Source organism: Myotis myotis, unplaced genomic scaffold (genome assembly GCF_014108235.1).
Source record: "Myotis myotis isolate mMyoMyo1 unplaced genomic scaffold, mMyoMyo1.p scaffold_m19_p_1, whole genome shotgun sequence".
NCBI classification, from domain to species: domain Eukaryota; kingdom Metazoa; phylum Chordata; class Mammalia; order Chiroptera; family Vespertilionidae; genus Myotis; species Myotis myotis.
The window spans coordinates 153,083,500-153,108,895 of record NW_023416313.1 but is presented as its reverse complement, the minus strand read 5'-3'; the positions used below and the strand labels follow the sequence as shown (position 1 = coordinate 153,108,895).

Genomic DNA, 25,396 nt, shown 5'->3' with positions numbered 1-25,396 from the left:
TGGTCCAACAGAGCAGCATGGAGTGTTCACAAATAATATGGAGCCTTGAGATACAGAGTCTGTGCAGGGAAGCAAAGTGTGAGATAAAGCCAGAAAGGAAGGTGAGTACAGGTGGTGAAGAGCTAATGCCCACAACATCCAATATTTTTTCAAGTAGGTCAACTCTACATCTATTCTTACTATCCACTGAGTACTTATATTACTTACCAGAGGTCAGGTGCATGAATTTGTGCATGGGTGGAGTCCCTCTGCCTAACAGGGAGGGACCGAGAGAGGTTGGCTGGCCAGCCCCTCACCCCAACAGGGCAATTGGGAGAGCTGGCCAGCCGGGGGTAGGGGCCATGGGAGGTTGGCTGGCCGCAGGAGGTTGGCTGTGGGAGTGCACTAACCACCAGGGGTCAGCTCCTGCATTGAGCATCTGCTCCCTGGTGGTCAGTGCGCGTCATAGCAGTCATTCCGGTCATTTTGGTCATTCGGTCATTCAGGTCACTTAGGCTTTTATATATAGAGATATTTAAAGTTATCATTTATCAGCCTTCAAAACTCATTTTAAAAGTCCCACAGATGAAGGATGTAGCAGAGGGTTCTTGCACTTCTGCTCATTCTTCAGTAGGTGAGAGATAAAGGGAAGTGGCAGGAAATGGGCTGAAAAGGGGGAGCTGCACATCCTGGCAGCATTCCCAGGATGGAGGCAGCTCCGTGGATGTAAATAGAAAGCAGTAAAGCAGCAGTGTAGGCTGCAGGCAGGTTGGAGCAGAAACCAGGGGAAGGAAGGAAGACAAATGACTTGTAACTACCAATTTGCAGGGCCATGAAACCTTAACTCTTCTGGATCCGCCTTCCTGGTAAGTCCTCTGGCTCCAAAACCCTGGACAGGAAAACTGATACCCATAAAAAAACTGGCTGAGTAACTACAAAGTGTGATAAATGCTTCATCTTGATTAAAGGCAGTGGTTTTTCTGACAAAGAAAAATCATGGCTGGTTGACTCCGCAGAGAGGTTATAATACATGGTTACACGTGGGAGTTTGAGAAAACTGCATAATGCATGTTGCAAACAGACATGTTGACCATTAGGAGCTGGGAGGAGAGAGGTAAATAAGACAGAGTCCTAGCCATAATGAGCAAGGAGGAGACGTTACATCTTACATTCCCTCCAACAGAGGGGAGGTCAGGCTGGCCTTGTTTTTCTTTGGGATTGTGGTCTCCAAGTGAATCAATAAATAATCAATAAATAATCATCGTAACTTAACCACAGATATCCAGTAATTTTCAGTAATACCACGGTTAATGCTCCTCTCGTTTCAACCTGGACCCTAAGACCTTTTAACCAACTCTATTCTGTCCTTACATGGACGGTCACTTAACCCCAGTCTCAAGGGATAGACAAGAATAACCAAAAAGTTGAGTCAATAGTGAATTACGATCTAACTATGAACAAAACAATCCCTATTACTTACTAAACAAAATCCAAGTGTAGCTGTCTTTGTTAAATTGAAGAAATATATTTTAAACACTGGTATACCTTTTAAAATAGAAGTCAAATCTGTATGTGTACTAAAGCTGCTCAACCAGGATAAAAGTCGAAATAAATATGTTTTCAAATCAAACTCAGCTCCATCCCAACCAAAGCTCCCTTGTTCGAGTGCCCCTCTGGGGCTGTGGAGCTCCCTTCTTGGGTATAGGCTGTGCTGTGTCCAGATGATTTCAGGCAGGTTTTATTGTAGTGATACTTAGGAGGACACCAATGCCACATCCACTCGCAGTGCCTGTGGAGAAGTAGGTGCAGCAAATCCAAGATCCTATCCCTAAGTCTCCCTGAAAGGTAATAAATAGGATGAGACGGTGGCTATACCTCTGAGTGATGTCATGTCTGTTCATGCTAAAGGAGGATTTGGATGGAGAAGCAGCAACAAGATAAGGGAGAGATGCTTGGCCAGTGTGGTTCACTAGTTGAGCGTCAACCTATGAACCAGGAGATCATGGTTCAATTCCCAGTCAGGGCACATGCCTAGGTTGCAGGCCTGATCCCCAGGAGGGGACATGCAGGAGGCATCAGTGATTCTCTCTCATCATTGATGTTTCTATCTCTCTGCTTCTCTCCCTCTTTGAAATCAATAAAAATATATTTTAAAAAGTAAAAGAATAAAAAAGAGAAGAGAGAGGGAGAAAGGGGAAAGGAGGAGAGAGATTGAGGATATAAATGAATGAGAGAAAGAAAAGCTGATCAAGGCAGATGCCCAGACACGGAGATGCAAGAGCTATGCAGGCTGCAGGCTTGTTGAAACAGAAACTGGGAATGAGGCCAGAGGAAGGAAGAGGAGAGCATGGTGGTGGGAGCAGGAGAGATGCCTAACAGAAGTAGGACGGAGAAACAGAGAAAACAACTTGCCCTGGAAAAAGAGAATAGAAAGCAGATTTGTGGATCTCCAAAGACCATAATTTCTAACAACTTCAGAAAAAGGCAAGGAACAGCTGATCACTTGAAAATGTGGTCATGACTGTTCCTTAGACAAGACCAGAAACGAGGGCTCTAATTCTGGGCTTTGGATTCCTGAAGGATCTTGAAGATTCAACACCACTCTCTGTACTCCCATAGCCTACATTTGTTCACCAGTGAATGCTCTCTCCACATCCTGAAAGGAGAACTTATATTCCTATGATGTTTCCAGGCCCATTTATGAAATACCTCACAGAAGTTACCATTATCATTACACTGAGACATCAAGTTAGTTTATGTAAAGACATATTTTAAAGCTGAGGTAACATAACGCTCAGTGAAAACAGCAATCAGGCAACCCCACAATGTGATTGGCTATCAGAATTTGGGGGCAAGAATTGAAAAAACTCAGTGAAGTCTCAAAATTTTAGGTTATAAATAAGTGCTTTATAAACAAATACTTTAATATATCAAACCTTAAATTTTCAAATGAAAAAAGGTTGGTAAACCACCAATCTTAACTGAGCTGAAATAAACCTGAGGCTGGGCTGGCAGTCTGTATAAATAATATTAAGATTATTTTTAAAAATGTTTAAAACTCAGTAACTTTTAGAGCTTTGTCAGTACTTGAGCCCTCCCTCATTACTAACTTTTTTAAAAAAATATATTTTTATTGATTTTAGAGAGGAAGGGAGAGGGAGAGATAGAAACATCAATGATGAGAGAGAATCATCAATCAGCTACCTCCTGCATGCCTCACATTGGGGATCGAGCCCACAACCCAGGCATGTGCCCTGACAGGGAATCAAACTGTGACCTCCTGGTTCATAGGTTGACGCTCAACCACTGAGCCACTCCAACCGGGCCCTTATCACTAACTTGAAATACTTATTACTAACATACCTTCCCATTGGCAGGTTAAACTGGCATTTTCTGATGCCTACTTCATAGCACACATTATGGGAGACACCCACATGATCTCACCTAATCTCACTACCGGTGTTATTATCCCAATTGTACAGAAGAGGAGACTGACGCTGGGGGTGGTTAAGATCACATGACTGGGAACTGGCAGAGCCAGGATACAAACTGAGGGCTCAGAGTCAAAGTCTGGCGCATCTTGTAAGATACCAGACTGCCTCCATCATTCATACCTGTGGCCAGAAAGGAGTTGGCTATCATCCAGAAAGTAGGATGCTGGAATGTAAATATTATCTTCTTGTTCATCTACAAGCATGTCAAATATTTCACGATAAAAATATATATGAAGTAATGTAATAGACTAGACTATGTTCCTCCCAAATCTTTGTTTCTCTAACTCTTAGGACTTCAGAATATGACTTTATTAAGAGATAGGGCTTTTAAGTAGGTGATTAGGTGCTCAGCTCAGCAGCACATCTATCCTATCTAATAAAAGAGAAACATGGTAATTAGCCATACATCCGCTACCCTTCCCATTGGCTAATCAGGGCAATATGCAAATTAACTGCCAGCCAAGATGGCGGTTAACCGCCAACAAAGATGGTGGCTAATTTGCATACTGCAGGCAGGATGGGACAGCACCATTCTGCCTGCCCTGCCGCCATCCGGGCCTGCTATCTGTGACCTGGATGGCGGGCGACCCCTGTGCGACCCGACCCAGGGCTGGCGGGCATGACCCTGGCGGTCCGCCAGCTGTCACGCCCCCAACCGGCCCTCCCACCGGGAGGTCCGGGCTGGCGGGGCGACTGCTGCCCGTCAGCCATCAGTCACGCCTCCCGACAGGAGATCCGGCACTGGTGGGGCGACTGCTGCCCGTCAGCCAGCAGTCACGCCCCCAACCAGCCCTTCCGCCGGGAGATCCGGGCTGGTGGGGCGACTGCGACCGCCAGCAGTCTCCCCGCCAGCCCGGATCTTCCGCAACAGTCGCTCCGCCAGACCGGATCTCTCGCAGCAGTCGCCCCTCCAGCCCGGATCTCCCGCGGGAGATCGGCCCTGCTGGGGCAACTGCTGCCTGTCAGTCACCAGTCACGCCCCCAACCAGCCCTTAATGTGGTATACAGGGAGATATTAGAATAAGTTTAATCACTTTATCAGTCATTATTTGCATCAGTGTTGTTTTTACATCATGAGTTTTTTGTTATATCATTTTATTATTGTTTATTTATTAATAAAAGTATGTATTATTTTCATATACATTGTACTCATTTCCTTTTATCTCTCACACTTTTATTATAGAGAAAGGGCAAATAGCAACATTAAAATATTTCCTCTAATTAATTCCCTTTCAATGTGCACGAATTTCGTGCACTGGGCCACTAGTATATATATAAAAGCCTAAGCGATCGTCCAACCGTCTGACCATTCGACCGGTAGTTATGACATGCAATGACCACCAGAGGGCAGACGCTCTGACAAGTAGCTATGATGTGCACTGACCACCAGGGGGCAGATGCTTAATGCAGGAGCTGTGGTGACTTGACAGCTGCAGTTCTTAGGTGACAACCCACCCAGAACCAGAGAGGAGGGAGCCCGATTCCAGGGTGCATCACCTGAGAACCACCCTCTTGCAATCCGGGACCCCTTGGGGGATGTCAGAGAGCCGGTTTTGGACTGATTCCCGCAGGCCAGGCTGAGGGACCCCACCGGTGCACAAATCCGTACAGAGAAGATTAGAACCGTACAGAGAAGATTAGCATGGCCCCTGTGCAAAGTGTCCCATAGGTTTTGAAATAAATAAATAAATAAATAAATAAATAAATAAATAAATAAGCTGGTGTGGCTCAGTTGGTTGGAGTATCATCCCCATACACCACAAGGCTGTGTCCAATTCCAGGTCAACCAATTGACGTTTCTCTCATACACCGATTTTTCTCTCTCTCTCTCTCTCTCTCTCTCTCTCTCTCTCTCTCTCTCTCTCCCCCTCCCTCCCTCCCTCCTTCCCTTCCTCCCTTACTCTCTCTCAAAAAAATTATTAATAGTTAGAAAATGGACTGACAGCTTTCAGAGGAGAGGGGGGTGGGGGCTGGGTGAAAAAGGCCATCAGGATATTGATAAGGGTGGCAGATCAGAGCAACGGAAAAGTGGGAAAAATGAAGTTAACATTTACTAGGCAAATGCCCTCCAGGGGTAATCCAGCCTCAAGTGACAGCCTCAAGTGAGGACTCTATAAGTACTTCTCCTTCCTGCTCTTCCATGTTCTGTACAGGAGAATGGACATTACATTTATTTCTTGGGACTCCTGTCTTCATGCACTGTGGTCTATCACTTTAACTGAAGATGGAAGAATCAGCTGGTCTTTTGCCCAGGCCTCAGCACATAGGTCTCAGGTGTGAAGAAGCTACCTGCGTGCCACTGGTGACAAGAGGAGACATTATATTTCTTCCCAATGTAACCCACACTATGTCTTTGGAAAAGAAGCCCCAGACTGGGACTGGCATGACATTATGCATATTACTCACCACTCCTAAGAGCAGAGGGGAAAAATTGCAATAGAAACATTCAAACCTGCAGCTTTTTAGCCTGTCATTCTTCTTAGTCAGGCATTAACCTAAAAAGAATTTCTTGGACCCTGGTGATCTGTTTCCCAGGATTACCTTTCATCTCTGCTGATTCCAAGCAGCACAGCCCCTTGAACTCTCCACCACAGTCTCCAGCTCCTCTCATGTGCTGTCATGCCCAGACTTGCATCTCTTTCACCACACCCTCCAGGTTCCTCCACAATAATCCAACTTGGAAGAGGAGCCTGGGGGTCTGTTGGTCTGTGAGCACACACCCCCCTCTACTGGACAAACATAAAGAAACATACAGGGCTGGAGGACCACAGAATTCCCCAATAGGAAGAAACCTCTAAGTCACTATCCTTACCCTGTACATGAGAAAGCAGAGGCTTACAGATGTTCCAGAAATCAACAGAATCACAAAGGGAATTGGAGGTCGAGCCCTGCATCTCTCTGCCTCCCATCCATGTCAAGCATCACCATCATATGGAACCATGTCCTTCTACTCACAAGAAGAGAGTACTAAGTGACTGAGTTCATGGGAGTCTCTAGTTTTGAGATGAAAACCTCTCCAAGGCACAGCCATGTATGAAGAAGTAGAGTGTTGGTTAAAAAGCACTGGGTTGGAGTCAGAGGACCTGGTCTCTAGTTCCATGTCTAGTACCTACAACCTCGGCGAGGCTGGACAAGACCATTTGATGTCTGGGTTTCCCTGTTCTCAATTATGAAGTGAAAGAGAACAGATGATCTCTAAGGGTGCCTCTCAGAATAGGAACACAATTGTGAGTGAGTGGGCAAACGAGTGCAAACAGGATCACAACACTCAGGAAAGTGCATTAACTGGAAACCTGGAGACCTTGTCCTAATCCTCCGGCTCTAGAACCCACCAGATGCTTGACCTTATGAAAGTCTGTTCATCTCCAGAACTCTGTGTTAGGAATATGGATCAAGCTAGATGATCTTCTTGGTAGAAAGACTGTACCTTCTCAATCCCTAAGTTCCTACAATCATGAGTAATGATAACTCTGAGTATTAATGCTTTCTTCAAAGGATCCTAACACCACAGGGGCATGTTAATACATTGACCTTTCTACTTGTTTATAATATAAGAGTACATAATTCAAATTATCTGCATGGAGTTCAAAAGAACATAAGTATGTACACTTACTTTCCACCTGTATAATGGACAAGAAATTAGTCTAAGGTCCTACCATCAAGAGCTTCTGTAAGCCACATTACAGAACAGCCAGGAAACCCCTGCTTTCTATGAAATAGTAAGTAGAACTAGTAAATCACCAAATTAGATCATTAAGTCCACTAATTTTAAATTAGGCTGTAGGAATTGACATAAAGTTTAAAAGAAGAGACAAAATAAAACAATGGCCAGGTTATTTTCCAATGGCCTAAGGATGGCTCTGGAAGCAGAGGGGAAGGGTCACTGAACTATCAGGTCCAGCCCACCTCACCCCAAACCGCTCAATAAACAGAAATCTATATGGAAAGAGTGTGCTTGCCATGGAAATGCAGTGTCAAAACAGGTTCTGTAGGTGTGCCACCATCCACCTGGCACCTGGCTGCTACTACCCTGGAGTCTGGATCTGCTGCAGACCAAAGGGGACACAGCAGGGGATTGGGAGAACTTCATCACCAACTATAGGACTGGCAGCCCCGAGGTCAAGTGGAAGGGCACTGAAAGGTAAAAGAAAGGAAGACTTGCCTAACCTCTCTGCCATTCAGCTATCTCACCTTCTCTTAAAAAAAAAAAATTAAAAATAAAAGCAAATACATCCGAGTCACAATGTTTTGCAGCTAAATTTAAGGCAGCCTATACATTTAAAATATTTTGTTTATTGAGTTTCTCCCTTCAAATTATCTCCCAATATCTCCACCCTCTTTCTGGCCTCTCAAGAAATTTTTTTTGAAAGTGTTTAAATTCAAATGATGTTCTGTTTGACCTGCACCCACTAAGACCAATAAGCACGTTAGATGTTAGATATACAACTATTTGAAGACCTTGTTCCAGAAGTTTCTCTACATATTTTTTTGTTCCAAAAGGGCAGTGTAAAGTTTTGAGAGTCTTCAGAATCTCACCCCCTATCTTAAGGCCTCATTTGTAAAGACGCGTTCCTGAAAATAGAGAGAATATTGCTGTTAAATGTTGGTACAAAATGAACAAGGGTAGGAAGATCTCACTGTGAGATAAGCCAGAACACAGACTAACCCAGTTAGCAAGGAGAATGTTAGCTCTGTCAGCCGGCCTCCCCTGCTGCTGCTTCTCACTGGCATCCAGTAGGAAAGATCCCTTTCACACCTGACACAAGAATGCACTGTCCTCTGAAACATGAGAAAAGCCATCCCCTGGAGAACAGGAGGCCTCTTGGCAGGAGCGAAGCTAGAGAAACCAAAGCGTAGCTGGCAAGGCCCATGTAAGAAGTGACTTTCCATGGAATACTGTTGTAACCAGTTAGGTTGTACAATATTCTTAAAATATATTGCTTAAAACTTGGTAGAATCATCACTGTGCGTCATGTACCAATACAAAGCTTCCATAAAGCTATGGAACAGTATCCTGTTTTCTGCCTTGTTTCTCTCCATCACACATATGCCCGGCTAACACAGTATAGAAATGACTGATTTTATTTTGGTCCACAATGTGAGCTCCATGAGGACAGCAATTAGCTTAGTAACTTTTTAAATTTTTTTTTGGTTTGTTTTGTCCACTACTGTGTCCACTATATCTAGAACAGTGATGAATACACGAGAGGTAGTCAATAAATACGGTTGAATGAATGAATGATTTTTGAGTGCCTCACAGAGATAAGCACACATCACCACAGCGACAGGGCTGTGTTTGCTGTTACAGTTCAGAGAAGTTGGTTCCATGGCCATAGGGGACATGGCAATGTGATGAAATCGAGGACAGTGATTCGACATCATCTCTCCTCTGCTATTTACATTAGCAAGTTATCCTCTCTGAGTCTTACTTCCGTTCTCATTCAGATGGAGATGGCATTCCCTGCTTCTGGGACTGGCTGGTTAGGAATCACACAGAAAGTACATGGCATTGAAGAGGTTTAAATCTCTTGGGAGATTATGAAAAATAAGCATTTTATGCACATATACTGCGCACCCATATAGACAAGGACAGAAGCATAAGCATAAAGAGAGATGGAAGTGTTTGGGAACAATTTCAACTAGGAATAGAAAGTAAGTACCCACTTCTGTCTATGGAATAGCTTTGAAACTGCTGCATCCTAATCTTATACGATGATATTTCTGGATAAATGTCTAAGCAAGTGATTTCATTGATGAATAATGTTATATATTTTTTTCCCCTGAAAATGGAGCAATGATTGTGTTAAGGGTTCCAGAGTGTTTTGTATACAAAATTTAGGAAGGTCAATATAACTCTATCAAAAGAATGTTTTTTCTCTAATGCTTAACACTTTTTTTAAAGCATTTTATTTTCAATATTGCATGCAAGTTTCTTAAATCCTTTCTGGAACAAGGTAAGGCATAAACCAAAGGAATGATTTTTAAAAAGCAGACAGAAATATACCCACTCATCCAATGGGGGTTTCTGTGTGGATCCGATGATGATGTATGTGGAAGTTCTAGGTAAGCAACAGTGTGTCTCCACAGATGTCACTGCAGTGGAGGGTTCTTACCCACAGCTTTCTTTAGCCGACACACTCCTTGCCTCCCCATCCCCTGTCACAGTGAGACTGTCACTACCGCCACCACTCTGCAGGCAGCTGCTCTTCCACATCTGCCTCTTCTAGCTGAGAGGTAGGGACTACAGGGTAGGGGTTTTGAAAGCATCCTGGAATTGTGTCTTCTTTCTCTCTGCCTATCTTAAGTGAGACGGGTAGCTACAGATTCCTTAGAACAGTGGTTCTCAAGCTTCCTAATGCCGTGACCCTTTAATACAGTTCCTCATGTTGTGGTAACCCCCAAACATAAAATTATTTTTGCTGCTACTTCATAACTGTAATTTTGCTACTGTTATGAATCGTAATGTAAATATCTGATTGCAGGATGTATTTTCATTGTTACAAATTGAACATAATTAAAGCATAATGATTAACCACAAAAACAATATGTAATTATATATGTGTTTTCTGATGGTCTTAGGCGACCCCTGTGAAAGGGTCGTTCGACCCCCAAAGGGGTCACGACCCACAGGTTGAGAACCGCTGCCTTCGAAGAAAAAAGGAGCCTACCTGATTGTGAACCCATGTAACCCCCCAAAAGTCAGCATGACACAACTGGTCAATAAAGGCTGTTTAATGATGTCACCAAGAACGTGTCCTTCCCAGGGAAAGATTTTGAGTCTTTTCATAGTCCACGCAAGAAATTAAATTTTCCTACTAAAAGTGAACAATATATTTCCTTCCAACAAGCTATGTGAAAGTCTCACACATTTCTTTATACTGGGCATGGCTTTTCTCTGTGATGTTAGACCTTAGGGAAACGAGGGGAGCCCCAGGTACTGCAACCTCTTCCAGTAGCCTCCACTGTGTGGCCCTCTCAACGCACTGCCCTGCTGCTCTGGTTCCAGGCTTTCTCTCCAGTCCCTGTCACCTTGGAAGTACAGTGATGAGGCAGAGAGATGAGGGACAACAGTGGTAGTCAGTCAAACCTGGGTTGAACTCTAAGTCTGCCCCTTACTAGCTGAGTGACCCAGACAACTTACCTCATTCTCTGACTTTCTGATCTTTACCTGTAAAATGGGATAGTAGCTATGGTATAGATTGTGGTTTGAACTAAATGTAATTTTTATCAAGGGTTCAATTCAGTGCCTGGTACATAAGTGTTCAATAAACAGCGGTTGCTGCTGTTGTTGCTATTATATTTTGGCCAATGTCCATAGGCATACCCTGTCTGCTGGGGCACAGGCAGGGTCAAAGTCAATGCAGGAAAATGAAAGGGCTGAAGGAACATGAGAAGAGAAATAAGCAAATGCCTTCACTGGAAAAGGACTCCAGGAATTGTCTGTCAGTGGGAACACGATCACTGATTGCCTGCACTTGTGGGAATTACATTTCTATCAGGTAATCTAAAGAGGCGGAGGGAGAGGATATATCACCATCTCCTGCCAACGGATCCTGCAGCTGTTGTTCCTCATCCCTGAGAGCTTCCTCCTGTTTCATTTTCCCTTCCTCCTGCCAATGCGATGTGTAGCCTCTGCACTCACCTGTTCTTATATTCCCATCATCTCCTCCTTTGTTGTCCTTCCCCAAGACCAGCTTGATATGTCCCCCAGAAACTCCCCCAGAGAGATGCTGCCCTCCTCTTTTCTAACCCTTTAACACGGACACACAGAGGCTTGAATTAACCAAGCAATTCTGCATTTTCATGGTTTACTAGATGACCAGACTCCACCTAGCAGTGAGGACACCGTTGCTGTCTGTCCAACGAGGCACACAGCTTTGATTATTCTAATCAACATGGTTGTTGAAGTATGACAGCTATGAATTAGGGCTCCTGAACCCACTCAGAGTTACATCCTGCATGAGGAGGTGAGGACCATGGCAGTGGTAAAGGCAAAAGAAAGGGCTCAAGGCAAATGACAGGAGCAGCAGGTACCAAACTCTGCTCTGGGCCCTCACCATCTCTGACCTAACCTGCAGGCCCCTCATATTTCAAATCCCTGGAGATCTTCTTCATGAAATTTCATACCCTGTCTACTCTGTCACAGGGTGATGTGCCTGGGCTTCAGTCATCCCAGAGACTGTTGCTATCCTGTAAGATGGGAAATGGATTAAAGATGGGGGTGGAAGGAAGAAGGGAAGGAAAAAGAAAGAAAGGGGAGGAGGAGGGGAAGGGAGGGGGAGGGAGCATGCTCACCCACAGATCCAACACCAGACCTGGGGAATGCTGCTGAGAAGCCTGACCACACACCTGACTGCTCAATAATCAAGAAGAGCAGCCAGAAAGAACCTTCACAACAGATCACACATTGAACCTCCTTATTTCAGGAATAAGAATGATTCGGTTCCTGGGAAACAGACTTACCAAGACCATCTAGACAAGTGGTTAATGGCAAAGCCTAGACTTACCCCAGTCTTCTGTAGGCAAACTTGAAGTTTTATAAAATTTAAAATCAAGTTTTGTTAGTTTGTTTTCTCTGAGGATTCTGCTTTTGTATGTATGTGTATGTGTGTGTTGTATGGTTTCCAAAAATTGTCTAATGAACATTTCCAAATACACATAAAAATAGAAAGAACTTATAATGTAGCCATAGAAAAGTCTTACTCAACAAAACAATTATCAAGATTTAGCCACAGTTGCTTCATCAAATTTTTTAATCCTCACCTGAGGATATATTTTCCATTGATTTTCAAACAGAGTGGGAGGGAAGGAGGAGGTAGGAAGAGAGAAACATCGATGTGAGAGAGACACATCAATTGGTTGCCTCTCGACCAGGGCCAGAGATCGAACCCACAACTGAGGTATGTGCCCTTGACAAGGAATCAAACTGGCAACCCTTCGGTCTGAGGGCCACTCTCTATCCACTGAGTCAAACAGGCCAGGGTGTTCCATCAAATTTTTACCTTCATTTTAAATACTGTAAAGCCATTCCTATACCTTATCATTTCACTCCCGCATACTCTTTAAAAATATGGATATTTTCTTGCCCAGCCAGCGTGGCTCAGTGGTTGAGCATCAACCTATGAACCAGGTTCCATTCCCCATCAGGGCACATGCCCGGATTGTGGGCTCAATCCCCACTGGGGGACATGCAGGAGACAGCCGATTAATGATTCTCTCTCCTCATTGAAGTTTCTCTCTCTCTCTCCCTCTCTCTTTCTCTCTGAAATCAATAAAATATATATTTAAAAATATGGATATTTTCTTATATCAGTGATTCTCATATTTTTGTTTCCCCTTCCTCCCAAGAGTTTCCTATTCGGTAGGTTTGGGGTGGGGCTGAGAATTTTCACTTCTCACATGTTCCAGGTGATGCTAGTGATACAGTCAGAGGCCACACATTGAGAAGCACTGTCTTACATACTCACAATGCCATTATCATATCTAACAGACTTAACAGTAATTTCTTGGTGTTACCAAATATCTAGTCTGTATTCAATTTTCCTGATTATCCCAAAAATATTGGTTACAGTTGGTTTCTTTCAATTATATTTTAAAGACCACACATTACATTTGCTTGCTATATCCTTACGTTTCTTTTACCTGGTATATGTTTACCAGACTAATAGTATCCCCTCCCTCCCAACCTGTCTCTTTTGTTTATTGCCTTATAATCTTCAAAGTTGCTAAGAGACTAGATCTTAATTGTTCTCACCACAAATAGGAAATGATAATTATGTGATGTGATGTAGGGTTATGTAATGCTATGGTGGTAATCATACTGCAATATATAAATGTATCAAATCTACATTGTAACTTATACAATTTTATGTCAATTACATCATAATAAAAAAAGAACTCCAGTACAGTCCCACATATGGACTTATCTGTTTGCTTGCTCATGGTGCTACTTAACGTATCCCTCTAGCTTCCACATTTCCTGTGAACTGGAAGTCAGCTCTGGGTGTCTGATTATCTATACATTCAGCTCTTTGGCAAGAATACTCCATAGATGGGGCTGGTGTGTGTAAAAATCAAGGTTTAAATTTTTACAAAAATTTTATTGATTGATTGAGAGAGAGAGAGAGAGAGAGAGAGAGAGAGAGAGAGATTTGTTCCACTTTTAATGCATCTGTTGGTTGCTTCTTGTATGTGCTCTGACTGGCATATTGGGATGATGCTCTAACCAACTGAGCTACCTGGCCTGGGCTCAAGGTTTAAATTTTAAACTCAGATCTGAAACATACATTTTTTGCATATTTGGAACATACATTTAAAAACACGACCTTACCTATTTTAAAAGCATTTAAAAATAATCTATGACCTTTATACTAAAGCATACCTTTCTCACTTGAAAGGTTATGGATCCCCCTTTTATTCTAAGGAAGAAAAGAACTTCTCAGATCCCTCAGTAAGCCACACACCTGGGACCCAGTTCTTGGTCACACTGGTTTACACACTCAACACAAATGTTATAAAACCCTATACAAGTTAGCGTGCATTCCATGAAATGCCTGCAATCTAACGAGGATACTGATTTAGTTTCTAAACCACCAAGGCTACTATTTTGTAACTACTACTGTCTTGACACCTCCTACTGAGATCCCAACATAGATATCCTCTGATTATGCCAAGCAGGAGCCTGCCTCTCCAACCAGCACAATTCCCCAGGTGGGTGGTGTCCTGATGCTGAGCAGAGGAAAAACAGAGCAAGCTGTTGGGGATGAAATGTGATCTAATGGAGGAAAGTGACCAAAATAAGCCAGCAAACAGAATTCTTCTTGAGAATAAACTGATTCCTAAAAATTAAAAAAGCATGGATGGCATTTTAAGTCATTTTGGCAGATTAGACTTTTATCAAAATCGTTTATATTGGCAAAATGACTTTCTTAGTCATAAAAGAACACTTATCTAACTGAGTAATTTTTTTAAAAAATTCAAAGGATAAATATGCAGAAGGCAAAAACAAAACAAAAATTATACAGTACCAGGGCCCTTCTTCAGCAAATCTCATTTAATTTTTTTCCCATTTATTGATTGACTTTAGAGAGAGAGATGAAGGGAGGGAGATAGAATGAATATAGATTTGTTCTTCCCCTTATTGATAGATGATAGAATGAATATAGATTTGTTCTTCCACTTATTTATGCATGCACTGGTTGATTCTTGTATGCACCCTGACCCCCCAACCCCCACCTCTGGTGTATCTAGACCAGCCATGGGCAAACTACGGCCCACGGGCTGGATCCGGCCCATTTGAAATGAATACAACTATTGAAAAAAAAGACCGTACCCTTTTATGTAATGATGTTTACTTTGAATTTATATTAGTTCACACAAACACTCCATCCATGCTTTTTTTTTTTTTTTTTTTTTTTTTTTTTTTTTTTTTTTTTTTTTCCATCCATGCTTTTGTTCTGGCCCTCCGGTCCAGTTTAAGAACCCATTGTGGCCCTCGAGTCAAAAAGTTTGCCCACCCCTGGTCTGGACGATGCTCTAACCAACTGAGCTACCCACCAGGGCCATTTCTTTTCTTGTACACACACAGGCATGAGATGGTGTGAAAAGCACAGACTCCTAAGGGTTAAGTGAAATTTCCATGTAATTAGCCTAGCACAGTAGGGCACACTATAATAAACATTACTTCCCAGGTCTCAGTCAGTCTATTTTATAAACCTCCTTGTTGGTGTTTCTAGAATTTCATGCCTAGGCAAGGGAGGGAAAAAGAGCTGCATTCTGGCAGTCAATTGATTAATGATGAATAGATCCTCCTAATCTCTTCTGTTGAAATGGAGGAATAGGAAACATTGGTACATGCAAGCAGAGATAAATAAATTTTGTGCACTGTAGAAAATTTTTGCAGTTAATTTTAAAAAATAACTGTGAGTTGTAATAATCAACTCTGGGCAGCAGTAGGGCATTGATCAAAAACTCGTTATTTTTAATAAAGGATCTATATTTTATTTTATTTATTACAATATATTTTTATTGATTTCAGACAGTAAGGGAGAGAAAGAGAGAAAAACATCAATGATGAGAATCATTGATCAGCTGCCTCCTGCATGCCTCCTACTGGGGATTGAGCTGAAAACCCAGGCATGTGCCCTGACCAGGATACAGATTTCCATGGGCAGGAATGAAATGCTTCAGCAATGCAAAGTCATATGTGTTAAGCCAATAAACAGTACTGCTGGGGAAAATTATTTCATTAACAACACTTTTTGTATTCTTATTACTCATTTTATAAAAACTGATACTGGTATAATGCATAACACACTAGACATATCCTTAAAGCAGCATTCTTAAAGAGATAGTGTTTATTCTGGTTTCACTTGTCCTAGGCATCAAAATCTTGTTTGAGTCCTGCCAGCATGGCTTAGTGGATAGAGGGTGGCCCACAAATTGAAGAGTTGAGGGTTTGACCCCCAAGTCAAAGGCATGTACCTGGGTTGCAGGTTTGATCCTGGGCCCCAGTTAGGGCTCATGCAGGAGGCAACCAATCAATAAGTATCTCTCATGTCAATGTTTCCCCTTCCTTCCTTCCTTCCTTCCTTCCTTCCTTCCTTCCTTCCTTCCTTCCTTCCTTCCTTCCTCCCTCCCTCCCTCCCTCCCTCCCTCCCTTTTCTTCCCTTCCCTTCCCTTCCTCTTCTCCTCCCCCTCCCCTTCCCCCTCCCCATCTCCTTCCCCCTCCCCCTCCCTCTCCTTCTCCCTCTTCTTCTCTCTTTCTCTCCCTCCCTCCCTCCCTCCCTCCCTCCTTCCTCTTCTCCTCCCCCTCCCCTTCCCCCTCCCCCTCCCCTTCCCTCTCCTTCTCCCTCTTCTTCTCTCTTTCCCTACCTTCCTCCCTCCCTCCCTCCCTCCCTCCCTCTCCTTCCACTCTCTCTAAAAATCAATGGAAAAAATATCCTTGGGTAAGGATAGACAATAAGACAAAAATCTCATTTGAAATAATTAAGGTTTCTTATGTGTTAAAACATTACTCAGGACATGGACTATGGTTTAAGTTAAGAAATTGCCTAAGTACCAAATATTTATCATTAGAATTTGGAATGAGGCTTTTCCACCCCCCCATAAGCTCTATAAAATGTTCATTACTGAATCTATTTATTCCAGCTGGGTTCTGGAAATGCAACATGAACAAAGCCTAGCCCTCTATGAAAGAAATTCACAATCTACTGATTCCAGCTTCTAGAGAATCTACCCATTGGTCTTTTCTGAACACCTTTGCAGAAATCCAGCAATTTTTTTGCTATGCTATTTCCACAGAGAAGAGTGCTGGGGAAGGAAAGTGAAAAATTTGTGGTGGGAATCAGAAACAATTACTCCCATCTTCACCAGCACATACTATTATGACCATTATGAATCAACAATTAAAAAGTAAGTTTTTAAAAACGCTTACTGCAGGAGAGTAACAGCAAAGCACTTAGAGCTTTAGTTAGATCAATAGAAAAAGTGGATGTCAGCACCAAAAAGAACAATTGTACTGGAAGTTAGAAGATCTGAAGTAATTTATCACTAAACAGTTAAAGTGCTTTGGATGGAATCTCATTTTCATTACCTGTACCATGAAGGCACTGGGCCAAAGGATCCCTCTCAACTTTAGAATTTTAAAATCAGTCCATTTGGTACACCCTAGTGACATGATTGCCTGACACTGTTCTTGGCACCTTGTTTACTCTTCATAAGAATGCTATGTAGGACATATTGTTACTCACAAAGTAGAAAAGAGAAAACTGAGACTAAGAGAGGTTGTATAACTTGCATTAGACCATAGCAGCAGAATTCAGATCCATATCTACACTAATAAAAGAGAAACATGCAAATTGGTGTCACTCTGTTACACCCACCAGCCAATCAGGATGAGTATGCAAATTAACCCAACAAAGATGGAGGTTAATTTGCATATGCAGGCACGGAGCAGAGACTGAAGGCTCCGGCACCAGCAAAGACTGAAGACGACTGACGACTGAAGACGACTGAAGACTGAAGAGGCTTGGCTTCTCCACTATGGCCGGAGCAGAGAAGCCTCCAGGCTTGGCTTCTCTGCTGTGACTGGAGTGAAGGCCTGGGTCCCGGGTGCCAGAGGAAAACTGGTGCCTGCAGCCAGGGGAAGGAAGGCCTATTGCATGAATCTCTTCATGCAACAGGCCTCATATATATGTGTGTGTGTGTGTGTTCTTCCATAATGCCCCTTTAAAACCTTAAATCCATCCAACTAAGTGCAGAAAAGCCATAGGGTTTGAAAACTGTAATTTATTTAGTTTCAATAAATCACAGTCATACCAAGTAAATGAAGGACAGAAACACATATATGAAGACTAATGAATGAGATTCTTAGGGAGCGTTCAGAAAGACAAGACAGCATTTCAGTGATAGTCACTTTTCAAAAACAATAATGAAGAAAACCTTCTTTGTTAAGCAACACCAAACATCAGTTAACTTTGCAAGCCAAGCCAAGTCTAGATGACTCCTCTGTTATTACAATCACAGAATCAAAATATTTAGATGTGAAAGATTCTCAGAGATAGATTGTCCTCAAAGATTTATTCTAAGTTATTCATCTTATCAATGAGCAAATGGAAATACAGATATATTACCAACTTTATTTCGATTACCATTTAAGAGTATTACACTTAACAGAATATCTCAATTTACTTAATGATCAAGTAAAAATTTAATTTATTTTACAAGCCTTCACCTTTTACAACATATTGACCATGAGCCTAAATAATTATATTGTTTTAAATGGAGTTGCTTTATCCCCTTGAGTTTAGGTGCTAATGAAAATTATTAATGAGACAAAGGCCACCAAGCAATTGCTTATTGGGGAAATTTCCAGTGCTCCAAAGTAAATACTTAAGTAGCTACTGTAACTCAAAGTCATTGAAAATTCAAAGAAGTTTCTTGTTGGCTTCAAATTGGTGGTGGGAACAGGATATGAAGAAAGGGAAAGAAGCATAATTGAAGTTAGGAGACCTGAAGTATTATATCACTAAACAGTTATAGCACTTTAGATGGAATCTCATTTTCATTACCTGTACCATGAAGGCACTGGGCCGAAGGAGCCCTCCCAACTTTAGTATTTTATAATCACTGTAAGAGGTGACAAATATCAACTAAATCATATTCTCCCATGTGAAGTTTGTAGAACAGCTGCTGGTTTTTAAAAAAGAAATATAAAATTTTTTCAGATGCTTTGAAGGTCAATGTCTCTAAAGACTTAACTTTCCTGAGGGATATACTTACATATATTTAAACATGTCAACATATTTCATCTCTCTAGGCAAAGTATACTTCTTTCATTTTTTCAGGATTAAAAATAAATCCTGATAGTACCTCTAAGCAGCAATACACCTGGAAGAAAATCAATGAATAATAAAGAAAAATAACATTTATTTTGTCCCTATGTGCTTTCCACCCATGGTGAAAAGAACCAGCTTATCTGCTTCTTTAAACTAAGGATGGGAACCACATCTAATAAAATGCCCCATATTAGGTAATGAGTATTAAACACTCTTTTTAAAATTAGAGTTTAATAATATAATATGCCAGGTGGATACTGGAAATATCAGGGGGAACACTTTGTAAAGTATATGATTGTCTAACCACTATGCAGCACAACTGCAACTAGTACAAAATAATATTGAATGTAAACTTCAATTGAAAAAAATTGTTTTAAAGAATAAATTTTTTAAAAGAGAAATTTGAAGCCCAGAGAATTAATTTCTTTAAGGTCAAAAAAGAATTAGAGCTGATCTTGAACTAGTTTTAGTGGTTAGATCAAAAAGAAAACAAAGCAAGCAGGACAAAGCATTTGACTTGCAGCCCTTATTTTTGTTTGTTGCTGTTGTTTCTTAATATGTTTTTTATTGATTTCAGAAAGTAAGGGAGATGGAGGGAGAGATAGAAACATCAGTGATGAAGGAGAATCATTGATCGGCTACCTCCTGCCCTTGACCAGAATTGAACACAGGACCTTTCAGTCCGCAGGCTGACGCTCTATCTACTGAGCCAAACTGGCCAGGGCTGCAACCCCTCTTTTAAAGAGGTCTGATCTTATGGAAGAAGCCACTGGAACTAGTCCATTCACCTATCCAGTACATACTGACTAGTCAAGCACTAGACAGTATGATAAATGCCAGAAGCACACAAACATTTTATGATTCCTGCCATCCAGGGGCTCATAATCTAATCAGTGTCAGAGACTTGCCTATAAACAACATGTCAACACCAAGTGTTTTAAATGGAAGAAGCACAAACTCTAACCTGGAAGATTAATGGAAAAGATGCATTTGTGCTGACTTCACAGATGAGTAGTTTATCATGGAAACAGCATGTGCAAGGCACGAAAGGAAAGAAGGAAAAGAAGAAAAGGTATTATAAAATAAATTTAAAATCATGTTTTTCCCAATTTTATATGTGTGAAATAGGATCTTATTTTAATTGTCATTTTCCTAATTGCTGTGAGACTAAGCGTATTTTCACATACTCATCATTTAGACTTTCTCTTAAGTGAAGTGACTATTTATCATCTACCCCCATTTTGTCCTCCTGAGTAGTTTGCCTTTTATTAACTAGAGGCCCAGTGCACAAAAAATTGTGCACTCGGGGTCCTTCAGCCCGGCCTATGCCCTCTTGCAGTCTGGGACCCCTCGGAGGGTGTCCACCTGCTGGCTTAGGCCCGCTCCCTGGGGGATCAGGCCCAAGCTGCCAGTCAGACACCCCTCTGGAAGCCCGGCAGCCCTCGGGGGATGTCCACTTACCAGCAGGGAGCAGACCTAAGCTGCAGTCAGACATCCTTAGTGCTGCTGAGGAGGCGGGAGAGGCCCCCGTCACCACCGCTGTGCTGGCAGCCATTAACCTGGCTTGTGGCTGAGCAGAGCTCCCCCTGTGGGAGCGCACTGATGACCAGGGGACAGCTCCTGCATTGAACATCTGCCCCCTGGTAGTCAGTGTGTGTCATAGTGGCCAGTGATTCCCAGTCGCTCTGCTGTTAGGGTCAATTTGCATATCACCCTTTTATTATATAGGATTAGAGGCCCAGTGCACAAAATTCATGCATGGGAGGGGGGTCCCCTCAGCCTAGCCTGCACCTTCTCCAATCCGGGACCCCTTGGTAGATGTCCAACCGCCAGTTTAGGTCCGATCCCTCTCACAATTTTGGACTGTTGGGTCCTAATCGCTCACCTGCCTGCCTGCCTGGTTGCCCCTAACTGACCCCCTGCCGGCCTGGTCGCCTCTTACTTCCCCCCCTGCCAGCCTGGTCGCCCCCAACTGCCCCCCTCTGCCAACCTGGTCACCCCCAACTGCCCCCCCTGTTGGCCTAGTTGACCCAAACTGGCCCCCCCTGCCGGCCTGGTCACCCCTCATGACCCCCCACTGGCCAGCCTGGTCGCCCAACGCAGCCTGCTGTTCAGTTGTTTGCTCATCCCTCACTAACCCCCCTGCTGGCCTGGTCGCCCCACTCAGCCTGCTTGTTCAGTCGTTTGGTCGTCCCTCACTAAACCCCCTGCTGGCCTTGTCGTAGGCAGCCATCTTGTGAGGGCATGAGGGTTAATTTGCATATTACCTCTTTAATATATAGGATTTGTATAAATTCTTCATATAGTGGTATTTTGGATACTAATTCTTTGTTGCTCATAAGTACTGCAAATACCTTCTCCCTGCTTTTCTTGTTATTTTAAAAATATCATTTGTGACAGTTAAATGAGTTTAAATTTATTTAATTTTAATTTTATATTATTTTAATATAGACAAATTCACAAATAAGTTTCTGTATGGTTTGTGCTTTTAAGAAACCTTTTCTTGCCTGGCTAGTGTTGCTCAGTGGTTGAGTGTTGACCTATGAACCAGGAAGTCGTGGTTTGATTCCTGGTCAGGGCACATGCCCAAGTTGTGGTCATGATCCCCAGTGTGGGGCATGCAGGAGGCAACCAGTCAATGATTCTCTCTCATCATTGATGTTTCTATCTCTCTCTCTCCCTCTCCCTTCCTCTCTGAAATCAACAAAAATATATTTATTTAAAAAAAAGAAATGCTTTCCTAAGACTTCCATATTTTCTACAAAAAGCTGCAAAGTTTTGCTTTTCACATTTCAGTTCTAAATCCACCTGAAATAGATTTTGTGCATGGCACAAGGAAGCTCCAAATTCATTTTTTCTTTCCATATAGATAATAAATTCTTCCAGCATCATTTATTGAATAATGTATCCTTTCCCAGTCTTTGTAATATCAGCTGTTGCAGGTAGGATTCCCTGGGAAATGGACTGAGAAGAGATTCCCATGCAGGCTTGGTGGAGAAAGGGAGGGAGGCAGGATTGGGCAGAGGAGGTGCAGCTGCCACAGAGGCCTCAGCTGATCGCACAGGGAGCTCTGAAGCAGGGGCGGCCATTCAGAGTTGTCCCGCACAAGGCACCAGGACTGAGCTTTTGGACTCTCACACACAGACAGACCAGTCATTGGGTAGGACTGCCCTTGAGGAGTAGGTGGAATCTCAGGAAAGGTAGCTACTTTGGGCAGAGGGCAGTTCCGAGGAGTGAAGTTGGGGTGGGGGGGTGGGAGGAGATGGGACACTCAGCCATGAGCCATCAACCAGCAATTCTCCCAGCAGCTGAGGGAACTAGGGCCTTTATATTAATAGGAGGATCTGGGTGACATACACAGTATCTTCTACACAGCCTTTGTCATGTATGCCCTTTCCAATTTTATGGGATCACTATTCTTTTGGAGTCTTTTCCCTATGAAATAACTTCCAGATATGTCTCCATTTTGGTCCTCTGCATGTAACCCAATTTGTCAATGGCCTCCTTCCAATATGTACCCATAATTACACCCCAAACGCCATATTTGTCAGACTATTTACAGTACAGTAGTACATTTTTGCCCTTGATATCAATATCTATTACTAATGTAGTCTGGCTTTTGCTTTAAACAGTCACATCACCTAGCTGGCTCAAAATCAATATGTTGTCAACTAAAATTGAAACCAAAGTCCTTTACTGGTAAGTGGATATTTTATTCTAAATGCAGAGTGTTTCCAGTATCCTCTTGAATTCAATCTTGTTCCATTTGCTTAGGAAGGATTTAACAAGCTCTGATTCTGTCATCTAACACTTCTTTCCCCATCTCATTTTTCCTCCAAAGCTGACTAAGAACACTAATAAGATGTTGAAAAGAAAATATCTAAACAGGATTGGGAATGGCGAGGAGCCTTGCGACATGCAAATGCTTTCTGCTTTTTGGCACAGATCCATTCATCAACACTCTAAGCGTGAGGGCTCCTGTGTGTCTTTACATGGCAGTTGTCTTCCTGGTCACTGGAGGCAGGGACCTTAGCATGATCCTTGACTTTGTTTCCTTCCTCAACTTTAGAGCCAATCATCTAGTTCTGAGTCCACAGAGTTTTGGAATCTATTCCTTGTTACTAGCAGCACCAAGACCATTACAGACCTGTTTGATTCTTACTCCTATTTACAATTTAGGACGTTCCCACTGTTGCCAAAGCTATTTGCCTTGAAATAAAAGCTAATAGCTATTCTCCTTTTAGGGGTTCCCCACCTGAAAGAGATGACAGTAAGTATTGTCCCTTCTAGAAGAGAAGATGCATGCAGCTTCCCAGGATGTAGTCTGCTGAGAGCATCCATGGGCCTCGTTGGCATACAGACTATTGGGCTCACCGAGGATAATGGAAAGGCGGCAGCTCTTTGTAAGGCTGTGATTTGTAAACATAAAAACAATTCCTCACATTTGTAATGCACGTTCATGTATTCTGTCTCCTTTCATTCTCACAGCAACTCTGAAAGAGTGATATTATTAACCCGTTGTTGAGTATGAGAGCTGGAGAAGTATGTTACGCAGAGACACATATATAGCAATTGACAGAGGCAGGATTTAAACGTGGGCTTCCTAATTTCAAGGCAGTTGTGAATTAGGAAACTAATTTCAACTAAACAGTTATGTGAATCACGGTCTATTTGGCACGAAAAGGAAAAAGCCATCTAAAGGCAGAGTTCTGAAAGGACAGCCCCGAACCTCTGGAAGGAAAATATTGCCCAAAAGACACAGGAAGTGATTTTTCTGGTGACACAGAGGCTGAGATGGAAGAGCTGCTGCAGCTGAGAAGCAGACACTTTCCTGATTTGGGCTCTCTGTGAGATTAGTCATACATTATCATATGATTTTTCAAGACATTTGCTCTTAAAGGAATTAGAAAGATGGCAAGAAAATAGTAGTGCTGCTCTTTAGAATAAAGCTGCAGATGTGTGATTGCAGTATCATAATTACTTACTAGATGGAATCCTGCAACTCCATAATATTTGATGATAACATAAAACTGGTTGTAAAAGCTATATACTCAAAGCCTAATGGATGCTTAAAGACAATTTGGAGAAGTAGCATCTTGGACCACATGCAGCAACTGGCAGTTGGAAGGCATAGGTAGTTATTTGAAGACAGCTGTATTGAAGCCAGAGGTTAATCTTATGATTAATGGTAAAAAAAAAAAAAGTTGTGATCACAGTAACAAATGTTAAAGAGGAAACTAGCATTCTATCTTCAAGAACAGCAGTCTACCTTCCTGTATTAATGCAATGTACAAATGTCAGTAGGATAATACAAAAATAATAGACTTTCATGTTTACAAGTGTATAGGTCCCTATATCTGATATAGTCTATAACAATTATTCAAAATCATTACAAAAATGGTTAGGTGGGAATTAAACTGTTTCTCAAGGATAACTCATCTATATCATTTCCCTTGAATAAAATATTTACACTTACAAGATTGTGAATTCATTTAACAAAGCTATACTTAGTATAATAATTTATGTCCCTTTAGTTAAAATTTCAAGTAATCACATCTCATCTTGTCATAGTGAATCTCGTATGCACAATAAATAAAAACCCATTCAACAATCAGCATTTATATAATATATGCTCTAAGCTATATCAAGTGTGATGCTGTGTTTTAGAGATACAAAGGTAAATAAAGCTTGGTCTCTGCTTCCATAGAGTTTATATTTAGACAGACATGTAAACAAATAATTATGGTATAATGCGATAATAATATGTAAAGTTCTATGAAATTTTTCATTCTATGATGAGGGAGGTTTTATAATAGAGATAACATTTAGAACTTTTAAAAGACTTTATCTTGAAATAATTTTAGACTTACAAAAAAGTTGAAAAATAGAGAGTTCCCTATACCCTTCTCAATATTATGCAAACATTTACATTTGCATAACCAAGGTTAGGATGGATTTTGAAGAATGCCTAGGAATTTATCAACTATCTCATGTAAAGAAAACATTTATGAATAAAACCACTGAGTTATAAAATACTATAATAATATCTAAATATTTTTGCAGAACTATTGCGCCAAGCCTTTTAAATATATCACATAATCCTTAAAACAACTCATGAGTATTTAAAATATTATATCTATCACCACTCCCATTTACATACTGAGGCAGTTGCCAATCTTCTGGTAGATAGCAGAGCTGGAATTTGACACTGACGTGTTCAGCTTTCGCACACACGCTCTCAACCAGTACACTGTGATTAATGATCCAGAAATGGAGAACAGTCATTGTTACATTAGGTTACATTAGGGAAGGCTGTGGGGACAGTGTCTGACAGTGGAAGGAGAAAATAAGACCAGAAAGAGGATGTAAAGCCCTAAGTAATGGAAGGCTACTGTGATAGGCAGAATTCTAAGCTAGTCCCCTAGATTCCTATCCCCTGGGGGACATGCCCAGAATAATCTCCTCTCCTTGAGCGACAGCAGAATCTGTGAATATGAATGCATGTCACTTCCACGATCCAGTTACATGGCAATGGCAATGGCAAAGGAATTCTGCAGATAGAATTGTGGTCCCTGGTGTACTCAC

The 25,396-nt window shown here is 41.9% G+C and overlaps 1 protein-coding gene across 1 annotated transcript in view; it reads right to left on the bottom strand.

Moving 5' to 3' along the window:
- The window catches only part of FMN1 (formin 1), a 407,216-nt gene that overhangs the window by 367,688 nt on the left and 14,132 nt on the right, over window positions 1-25,396 (bottom strand). The window lies entirely within an intron of this gene.